The 11,087-nt window shown below is 43.2% G+C and overlaps 1 protein-coding gene across 2 annotated transcripts in view; it reads right to left on the reverse strand.

The window, feature by feature from the left end:
• LOC106569472 (KN motif and ankyrin repeat domain-containing protein 1) overlaps positions 1–10,817 on the reverse strand; it is a 30,133-nt gene extending 19,316 nt beyond the window's left edge. For both annotated transcript variants that reach the window (XM_014140872.3, XM_014140853.3), the window contains exon 1: positions 10,520–10,817. The gene's annotated coding sequence lies outside the window, so the exon portion shown is untranslated. The remainder of the gene's footprint in view (positions 1–10,519) is intronic.
• Positions 10,818–11,087: the final 270 nt, after the last annotated feature.

Raw genomic sequence — 11,087 nt, forward strand, 5'->3', positions numbered from 1 at the left:
CAGATCCACAGATGACGCAATATCAAATTGAACACCATACTGCCCTTTCCCACCGGGGCAAAAGGAACACCTACGTGAGAATGTTGTTCATTGACTACAGCTCAGCATTCAACACCATAGTGCCAACGAAGCTCATCACTAAGCTAAAGACCCTGGGACTAAACACATCCCTCTGCAACTGGATCCTGGACTTCCTGACGGCCCGCCCGCAGGTGGTAATGGTAGGCAACAACAACTGCCACGCTGATCCTCAACACTGGGGCCCCTCAGGGGTGTGTGTTTAGTCCCCTGGTTTACTCCCTGTTCACCCACGACTGCGTGGCCAAACACAACTCCAACATCATTAAGTTTGCTGACGACATCACAGTGGTAGGCCTGATCACCGACAACGATGAGACAGCCTATAGAAAGGAGGTCAGAGACCTGGCAGTGTAGTGCCAGGACAACAACCTCTCCCTCAATGTGAGCAAGACAAAAGAGCTGATCGTGGACTACAGCAGAATGCGGGCCGAACATCAACGGTGCTGTAGTGGAGCGGGTCGAGAGTTCCAGTTCCTTGGTGTCCACATCACCAACGAACTATCATCGTCCAAACACATCAAGACAGTCATGAAGAGGGCAACAACACCTTTTCACCCTTAGGAGACAAAAGATTTAGCATGGGTCCCCAGATCCTCAAAAGGTTCTACAGCTACACCATCGAAAGCATCCTGGCCGGTTGCATCACCGCCTGGTATGGTAACTACTCGGCATCTGACCGTAAGGCGCTACAGAGGGTAGTGCGTACAGCCCAGTACATCACAGGGGCCAAGCTTCCTGCCATCCAGGAACTATATACACACTAGGCGGTGTCAGAGGAAGGCCCCAAAAAATTGTCAAAGACTCGAGACATCCAAGTTAGAGGTCGACCGATTACGATTTTTCGCCGCCGATACCGCTACCGATTAATGTCGGGTCAAAAAAATCCACTGCCGATTAATCGGACGATTTTTGGGGAGGGGGTAATAATGACAATTACAACAATACTGAATGAACCCTTATTTTAACTTAATATAATACATCAATAAAATCAATTTAGCCTCAAATAAATAATGAAACATGTTCAATTTGGTTTAAATAATGCAAAAACAAAGTGTTGGAGAAGAAAGTAAAAGTGCATTATGTGCCATGTAAGAAAGCTAACGTTTAAGTTCCTTGCTCAGAACATGAGAACATATGAAAGCTGGTGGTTCCTTTTAACATGGGTCTTCAATATTCCCAGGTAAGAAGTTTTAGGTTGTAGTTATTATAGGACTATTACTCTCTATACGATTTGTATTTCAGATACCTTTGACTATTGGATGTTCTTATAGGCACTTTAGTATTGCCAGTGTAACAGTATAGCTTCCGTCCCTCTCCTTGCTCCTACCTGGGCTCGAACCAGGAACACAAAGACAACAGCCACCGTCGACGCAGCGTTACCCATGCAGAGCATGGGAAACAACTACACCAAGTCTCAGAGCGAGTGACATTTGAAACGCTATTAGCGCGCACCCGGCTAACTAGCTAGCCATTTCATATCGGTTACACCAGCCTAATCTTGGGAGTTGATAGGCTTGAAGTCATAAACAGCGCAATGCATTGCGAAGGGCTTCTGGCAAAACGCACAAAAGTGCTATTTTGAATGAATGCTTACGAGCGTGCTGCTGCCTACCATCGCTCAGTCAGACTGCTCTATCAAATCATAGACTTAATTATAACATAATAACACACAGAAACACGAGCCTTAGGTCATTAATATGGTCGAATCCGGAAACAAAACGTTTATTCTTTCAGTGAAATATGGAACCGTTCCGTATTTTACCTAATGGGTGGCATCCATAAGTCTAAATGTTCCTGTTACATTGCACAACCTTAAATGTTATGTCATAATTACGTACAATTCTGGCAAATTAGTTCGCAAAGAGTCAGGCGGCCCAAACTGTTGCATATACGCTGACTCTGCGTGCAAGGAACGCAAGAGAACTGACACAATTTCACCTGGTTAATATTGCCTGCTAACATGAATTTCTTTTAGCTAAATATGCAGGTTTAAAAAGATATACTTCTGTGTATTGATTTTAAGAAAGGCATTGATGTTTATGGTTAGGTACACGTCGGAGCAAAGACAGTCCAACGATTGTGCTTTTTTTCGCAAAAGCGCTTTTGTTAAATCACCCCACGTTTGGCAAAGTCGGCTGTCTTTGTTAGGAAGAAATAGTCTTCACAGTTCGCAACGAGCCAGGCGGCCCAAACTGCTGCATATACCCTGACTCTGTTTGCAAGAGAAGTGACACATTTTCCCTAGTTAAAAGAAATTCATGTTAGCAGGCAATATTAACTAAATATGCAGGTCTAAAAATGTATACTTGTGTATTGATTTTAAGAAAGGCATTGATGTTTATGGTTAGGTACACGTCGGAGCAAAGACAGTCCTTTCTCGCGAATGCGCACCACATCGATTATATGCAACGCAGGACAGGCTAGATAAACTAGTAATATCAACCATGTGTAGTTAACTAGTGATTATGATTGATTGATTGTTTTTTATAAGATAAGTTTAATGCTAGCTAGCAACTTACCTTGGCTTCTTACTGCATTCGCGTAACAGGCAGGCTCCTCGTGGAGTGCAAAGCAGGTGGTTAGAGCGTTGGACTAGTTAACCATAAGGTTGCATCCCCAAGCTGATAAGGTAAAAATCTGTCGTTCTGCCACTGAACAAGGCAGTTAACCCACCGTTCCAAAGCCGTCATTGAAAATAAGAATGTGTTCTTAACTGACTTGCCTAGTTAAATAAAGGTCTAAAAAAAAATATATATATAATAATAATGATTATGATTATTATTATTATTTAAAAATATATATTTTTATATAAAATATTTAAAAAATAAAATAGAAATAGGAAAATTGGTGGCCAAAAATACCGATTACGATTGTTATGAAAACTTGAAATCGGCCCTGATTAAATCGGCCATTCCGATTAATCGGTCGACCTCTAATCCAAGTCATAGACAGTTCTCTCAGCTACCGCACGACAAGCAGTATCGGAGCGCTAAGTTTAGGACCAAAAGGCTCCTTAACTGCTTCTACCCCCCAACCCATAAGACTACTGAACAATTAATCAAATGCCCACCGACTATTTACAGCGACGACCCCCCCATTTAAAAATAAATGATTTACACTGCTGCTACATGCCGTTTATTATCTATGCACTTCACCCCTACCTGCATGTACAAATTACCTCGACTAACCTGTACTTCTGTACCGGTACCCCCTGTATATAGCCTCGTTATTGTTATTTTATTGAGTTAGTTTATTTGGTAAATATTTTAACTTTTTCTTGAACTGCACTGTTAAGGGCTTGTAAGTAAGCATTTCACAGTAATGTTCCCACCATACATGTTGTATTCGGCGCATGTGACAAATAAAGTTTGATTAGATTTTTCATAGTTTTCATGTCTTCACTATTATTCTAGAATGTAGAAAATAGTAAAAAATTAAGAAAAACCCTTGAATGTGTAGGTGTGTCCAAACTTCTGACTGGTACTGTATGTGTGTCTGCGTGCGTGCGTGAGTGCGGTAAGGTCCGGAGAATCAGAGCAGTTGGTCAGTCCAGTTCGTCTTCAGCAGTGTGATGGTTTGTAGATAGAATCAGGTTCTGAACCTGTTGGTATCAGACCTCATATTCCGATAGCGTCTGCCCGACGTTAAGGGAGTGAACAGCTCGTGGCTGGTGTGTGGGTTCCTTGATTTTGCTGTGGGCCTTCCTCAGGCACCGTTTCCAGTAGATGTCCTGGAGGGGTGGGAGCACTGTACCAGTGATGTACTGGGCCATCTTCACCACCTGCTGGGGGGCCTTGCAGTCGTGGACGGAGCAATTCTCACACCAGGCCATGATGCAACCAGCCAGGATGCTCTTGATGGTGCAGCTGTATTATTTGGAGAGAATTTCTTCAGTTGCCTTAGGAAGAAGACGCTGTTGCGCCCTCTTGACAATAGTGGTGGTGTTGTTGGTTCATGTCAAGTCCTCAGTGATGTGGACGCAGATTAACTCAAAACTGCTGACTCTCTATACTGCAGTCCTGTTGATGTTCGATCGTGGCATGTTCGCTCCTGTGTAACAATCAATTATTTCGTTTTTCTGACGTCGAGGGCAAAGTTTGTGTCCTGGCACCACAATGCCAGTTCACTTCCCTCCACCCTATAGGCTGATTCGTTGTTGTTGGTTATCAGGCCTTACAACCTTGGCGTCATCAGCAAACTTGATGATTGAGTTGGTTTTGTGCAAAGCCACGCTGTCGTGTGTGAACAGGAAGCACAGCAGAGGGCAGAGGACACACCCCTGGGGGGCCCCTGTGGTAAGAGTCAGTGTGGATGAGATGTTGTTGCCAATCCTCACAGCCTGTGGTCTGCCCGTCAGAAAGTCCAGGATCCAGTTGTTGCAGAGGGTGGTGTCCGGACCCAGGGATCTGAGCTTGGTGGGAACAATACTGTTGAATGCTGAACTGTAGTCAATGAACAGCATTCTCACATAGGTGTTTCTCTTGTCCATATGCGTTACTGCTGTGTGAATAGCGATGGGAATTTTCCATGGATCTGTTGGAACGGTAGTCAAATTGGAGTTGTCCAGTGTGCCTGCCATGCAAGCCTTGATGTGGGCCATGACCAGCCTCTCGAAGCACTTCATGATGTCCGGGTCATTTGGGCATGTCACCTTGTTTTTCCTTGGGCACTGTGACGATGGTCTCCTTGAAGCAGGTGAGGACTACAGCCTGGGACAGGTTGAAGATCTCAGAGAAGATGTCTGCAAGCTTGTCAGAACACTGAGGACACGACCAGGGATGCCATCTGGGACGGCGGCTTTGTGAGTATTCACTTTTGGAGAGTTTTCCTCACGTCAGCCTTGGAGAGCGAAAGAATCTGGTCTGCCTCGAAGCAAGCATAGAATGTACTGGGAGGGAGGCTTTGGTGGGCACCACACAGCTGGAACATGAATTCAAGTTTGAGTCTTGACAATATATCACGGGTATGATGCATAGATACTTGTTTATTGTTCTATTAATGTTGGTAACCAGTTTATAATAACCAATATATTATAAACTGGGTGCTGTATCCAGGCACTACACTTCTCGTCCTGCATAAGAACAGCCCTTAGCCGTGGTACATTTAAGCAATAAGGTCTGAGGTGGTGTGGTATATTTGCCAATATAGCACGGCTAAGGGCTGTTCTTAGGTACGAGGCGAAACGAAGTTGAAAAGAAGTTATAGGGAATGGGATGAAAAGAAGGACGAACAAACTGAATGAGAGAGGGACAAATGACAGAGGAAAGAGGGGGAGGAAATGGCAGAGAACAAGGACAAGGCTTCATGCTGATAATGTCCTGAGAAAAGACCTCCAGCACCTATTTTATCTCGCTCTCCCTCAGCGAGGATGTTCCCATTCAGCACACTGGTAGACACGGAAGCCCTGTTGCCAAGGTGATCCCTCCCTGGCCCAGTCTCTGCTGTGAGGGCAGAAACCTGAGAGGGCCTTTCTCTGAGTGGGCCTTTATAACAGACACTGAGCTGAGGAGGCTGAACAACCAACACCACACACACACACCAAGCCTTTAGAACTCTACACAGCACTCTAGGACAGTGGATCCTGAATGTTTCTGAGCTGCTCTCCAAGTCGTTTTAATTTCCTTGTGACTGAAACAATGTTGAAACTTCCTGACTACAGTCTAATCTTTCACTGTGATCCAAAATGAACGAGCTCCTGACACAGATAAGAGACACTGTAAAGGAGACCTGGTTGTCAGAAAGCGTGTAACTATAAACCATGCATATGTGACTGGATGTCAAAGTCCCAGCCCTGGAAGTAATCCCACTTAAGCCTTGCTAAATGCAAAGAGGAATGATTTCACATTGTTTAAAACAAAATACATTTCTCAAGACTAAATGTCCAATTAAAGTCCTACAAAATACTTCTACACTATGGTTTCTCAGAAATCTCTAACCAGACCAGTGCATGAATGCTTTGATGTGTGAGATTATCTCTACTTGGTACAAATTACAACCAGGAACAATTTTGCCAGATCTATGGATTACCTGGATTTGGGGGACTGGTACAGAATAGTCCTATTTCTTATCTTCTCTATCCATCCATCGATCAAACCTTTTTAGACCATAATAGCCCATCACAGCCATCATTCTCAGCCGCTCAGTCCAAACACTAAATGAATATGCATGGCTTGCAGTGACGTAGATTGAGGTATGATTCACTGGTCCAATAAAAAATAGAAATAGGAGAATAGCATAATTGGGGAAGAATACTTTTGTAAAGTTTCAGGCCAAAGTAAAAACATTTTTTTTATTGGTTTGATATTCTGACTTCTCTCTTCGACAGAAGGTCCTAGAATGATATAAACACAGCAAAAAAGAAAATTCCCTTGTTCAGGACCCTGTCTTTCAAAGATAATTCGTAAAAATCCAAATAACTTCACAGATCTTCATTGTAAAGGGTTTAAAACACAGTTTCCCATGCTTGTTCAATGAACCATAAACAATTAATGAACATGCACCTGTGGAACGGTCGTTAAGACACTAACAGCTTTCAACGGTAGGCAATTAAGGTCACAATTATGAAAACATAGGACACTAAAGAGGCCTTTCTACTGACTCTGAAAAACACCAAAAGAAAGACGCCCAGGGTCCCTGCTCATCTGAACGTGCCTTAGGCATGCTGCAAGGAGGCATGAGGACTGCTGATGTGGCCAGGGCAATAAATTGCAATGTCCGTACTGTGAGACATCTAAGACAGCGCTACAGGGAGACAGGACAGACAGCTGATCGTCCTCGCAGTGGAAGACCACGTGTAACACCTGCACAGGATCGGTACATCCGAACATCACACCTGCGCGACAGGTACAGGATGGCAACAACTGCCCGAGTTACACCAGGAACGCACAATCCCTCCATCAGTGCTCAGACTGTCCGCAATAGGCTGAGAGAAGCTGGACTGTAGGCCTGTTGTAAGGCAGGTCCTCACCAGACATCACCGGCAACATCGTCGCCTATGGGCACAAACCCACCGTCGCTGGACAAGACAGGACTGGCAAAAAGTGCTCTTCACTGATGAGTCGCGGTTTTGTCTCACCGGGGATGATGGTCGGATTTGCGTTTATCGTCGAAGGAATGAGCGTTACACCGAGGCCTGTACTCTGGAGCGGGATCGATTTGGGGGATCCGTCATGGTCTGGGGCGGTGTGTTACAGCATCATCGGACTGAGCTTGTTGTCATTGCAGGCAATCTCAACGCTGTGCGTTACAGGGAAGACATTCTCCTCCCTCATGTGATACTCTTCCTGCAGGCTCATCCTGACATGACCCTTCAGCATGACAATGCCACCAGCCATATTGCTCGTTCTGTGCGTGATTTCCTGCAAGACAGGAATGTCAGTGTTCTGCCATGGCCAGCGAAGAGCCCGGATCTCAATCCCATTGACCACGTCTGGGACCTGTTGGATCGGAGGGTGAGGGCTAGGGCCATTCCCCCCAGAAATGTCTGGGAACTTGCAGGTGCCTTGGTGGAAGAGTGGGGTAACATCTCACAGCAAGAACTGGCAAAGCCGGTGCAGTCCATGAGGAGATGCACTGCAGTACTTAATGCAGCTGGTGGCCACACCAGATACTGATTGTTACTTTTGACCCCCCGCCCTTTGTTCAGACACATTATTCAATTTCAATCACGTCTGTGGAACTTGTTCAGTTTATGTCTCAGTTGTTGAATGTAGTTATGTTCATCCAAATATTTACACATGTTAAATTTGCTGAAAATAAACGCAGTTGACATTGAGAGGATGTTTCTTTTTTTTGCAGAGTTTACCTAGAATCAGATGACGATAGAGAGCAAGGTACCGAATTTTCCCTCCCTTCCCCATATGTTTTCAAAAACAGACTTTAGTTGGTTTTAATAGGTGAATATTATGCGCTCCAGGCTAAGGGACCGTCTTAAAAGTGCAATCAGCTAAACATACGTATTTCTAACAATTGAAATTATCTAGTGATCTAGTTACCCCACTCTTCCACCAATTATGTTTTCTCCCACAACAATTACATTTTAAAATAGCAATCCTTTAAAATAAACGATGACATGTAAAAATAGAGCAAAAAAAACACAGGCCTATGATATTTATGACTCACCACTTGGATTCGGTCTTATGTAGCAAAATTCGAAATTGTGTTTTTTTACATTAGATAAAAGTAGAGACTCAGAGCTACAACATGGTATATCATACACTGCATTTGAGGAACAATGGGAAAGTAATTCCTCTTTGAAAGTTGATCAACTGGTAAACTCACTTTTGAGAAAATCATCTTTGAAAGTTTTGCTATCTAGTTTAGAGCTCTTCTTTGTCTACACCCATTCAGCATTGTTCACACCCTCTTAAGCTTTAGCCCCACCCATCTCGTTTTGCTCTCAAAGCACACACTTGACGCTCTGGCTCATGATTTGGTTACCTCTGGATAACATGAAAACAGCCTAACCAGCTCTGCTGGCAACAATTTAATTTTGTTTTGTTGCAGACGTTTACTGACACCGGCCATATTCAACGGGTGTTGTACACACGTCACTTTAGCTAACAAGCCGGCCAGCTAACTTTAGCTAGTTAAACAACAATGAACAGTGCCAACAATGCCACAGTGCTGGGAGCTAACCAACCAAGTTTAATGTTAGCTAGCTAACTTTAGGCTCTAACTAGAACAGCAAACGGCTCTGGGAAATGAATAATAATGTCAGCTAGGGAGCCAGCCAGCTAACGTTAGCTATCTAACAGTACACTTCAGCTTGAAATGAAGCAACTTTCTGTCAAAATTAGAAAACATGTAATCTCACCTATATACATCATCGTGCATGGACACATCTCCCTGTCAGGAATGCCATGCCACAGTTGCCCTGGGTTTGAATATGTAATCCGGAGACAGGTGTTTTCTCCATCTCGTTAGCTATCACTCATTTCAAAACTTGATCCTACAGAAAGTGGAGAGCAACACTTATGCAGTTCAACTACACATTTAAGAAAAAGCCGCGTTCGACAGGATTACCAACACAGACTGAAGAGAATCTATGGCAGACCAATCCGAACTCCTCTCTCGGCATGTCCAGCCCACTCATTCTCTCAGCCAATCATGGCTAGTGGGAAGGTTGCTAACTTTTTCTGTGGCTTAACAAGGCTCGCAATTTAACCATTTTATTCATATTTACAGATGGCATGCAAGTTTGTTATTAAGGCACCTGAACGTTCACATGTTTGAGAAGGCATTTCTAACCAAAAAAAACGCATTTGACAAATAAATCTTTTTTACATTCAAAACGGCTCTCCTGTGAAGTCTTGACTTGCGGCATACGCCTAGTTTCCTGAATTGGGTCACATTTCTAACTCATACACAACCTACTGTAGCCTACTTGCATGACCTAGATAGCTCAAAGCACTGGTAGCAAAGTGACTGATGTCCCTAATCCATGATACTCCCATTAGAATTCACATTTGAAAGTTATATGATTATTAGTAATTATAATGGCTTCAGATCCACAGACAATTGTGTGTTCCCTGACCTTTATTATGAAAGCATTTCTTTCTTAGATTTTCTACAAATATTTCCCCTATTCATATGTTGCACCTCCATCACTCAGTTGTGTCATGCCATTGTTATACACGTTCTCAAGCCGCCCTCTGTCGGCAGCACCATTGTGGTGCCCTAAAGTGGTGATAAGCCCAGTCATATTCAAAAAATAAATAAAAGGTGTACCTTTAATTTGAGATGTCAAGGAACACACAGCACCAGACCTACCCATCACAAGACATATGCCTCTAAAAATCTGGTAAGTGGTGAACTGGAATTCTAATGAATGTACTGTAACATGGATGAGCGAGGTCAGTGACTTCATATGTGGTTTTACATCTCCATTTCACATGGATAGGAAACTTTTGAAAAGTATCCTTGTAAATGGGTCAAATATAGCACAGTAGTTAGAGGTTACTAATAAAAAATGTTAGTCCATTCAGCACCTGGAAGCAGTATGTGTAATATTCATATTGCACCTTTACGACGGTCCCTAAAAACACCTGAGCGCTAGAAGATAGCATATTGCCTTCTTCGACTCTGTTAGTAAGGTAATAGTCTTACTATAGGTAAATACAAAGGCTGTACCTTGCCCTCTAGAGTCATCTTATACTAGATATATCACTCATCATCCTAGGACCATCCGTCGGAGAGCTATTGACGACCTAACTCAGAATATCTCAAGTAAAAACAAATGTACTGCGGTTCGTTACCATGAGTGTAGTGGTCGGTTGGGTGCAATAAAACGTGCACAGCATGTTGGCATAGGTCTATGTCGAAATCCTTAGCCTACAATACGTTTATATGGCAGACAAATGTTTATATATATAGACAAGAGGTAAAAGTTACCATGATGCATGAAAGTTAAAATAATTAGCTAATTAATTCGACTCACCTGGATCAGAGAGTTGTACAAACGTTTAGCATGCCATTGTTGAATAAGTGTTTAAAGTATTTTTTAAAAATCGTGCATCCAACTCGTTTTACAACTTCTCGTGAACATTCACGCTACATAATTTACTTTTCATCCAATTTCACTTCCTTTGGCCTTCAGTTTGGTGCGCCATTCATTTATTCTGTCCGACCCAATGTTTCACTATCCACTGGCCCTTTCACTGCCCATGCGCAGAAAGTTATCAACAAAGCACACCCGAGAGCTGAGCGACGCTCGTGAACGTCAGGTGCTTCTGTCGATGGTGAGAATGGGTTGATTCCATGTTGATGAAATATTGATGAAGCTTTTTCAAACGCTGACTCAAACCGCTGGTGAATGGTTCTGAAATGCAAAGTAGCCTACATCCTTTTGGTGTCTATTTTCAGATGCGTGGCACAATGTGGAACTGTGAGTGAGTTAGGACAACATAGCCTATCATTGTAGGGCAGTGGCCCCTAGACACACACACACGCACATCATTTAAACACAGGGCTTATCTTGTTTTCTAGATTTTACAACTATTCTACTT

The sequence above is a fragment of the Salmo salar genome, chromosome 01 (genome assembly GCF_965601325.2).
Source record: "Salmo salar chromosome 01, fSalSal1, whole genome shotgun sequence".
Lineage (NCBI taxonomy): Eukaryota > Metazoa > Chordata > Actinopteri > Salmoniformes > Salmonidae > Salmo > Salmo salar.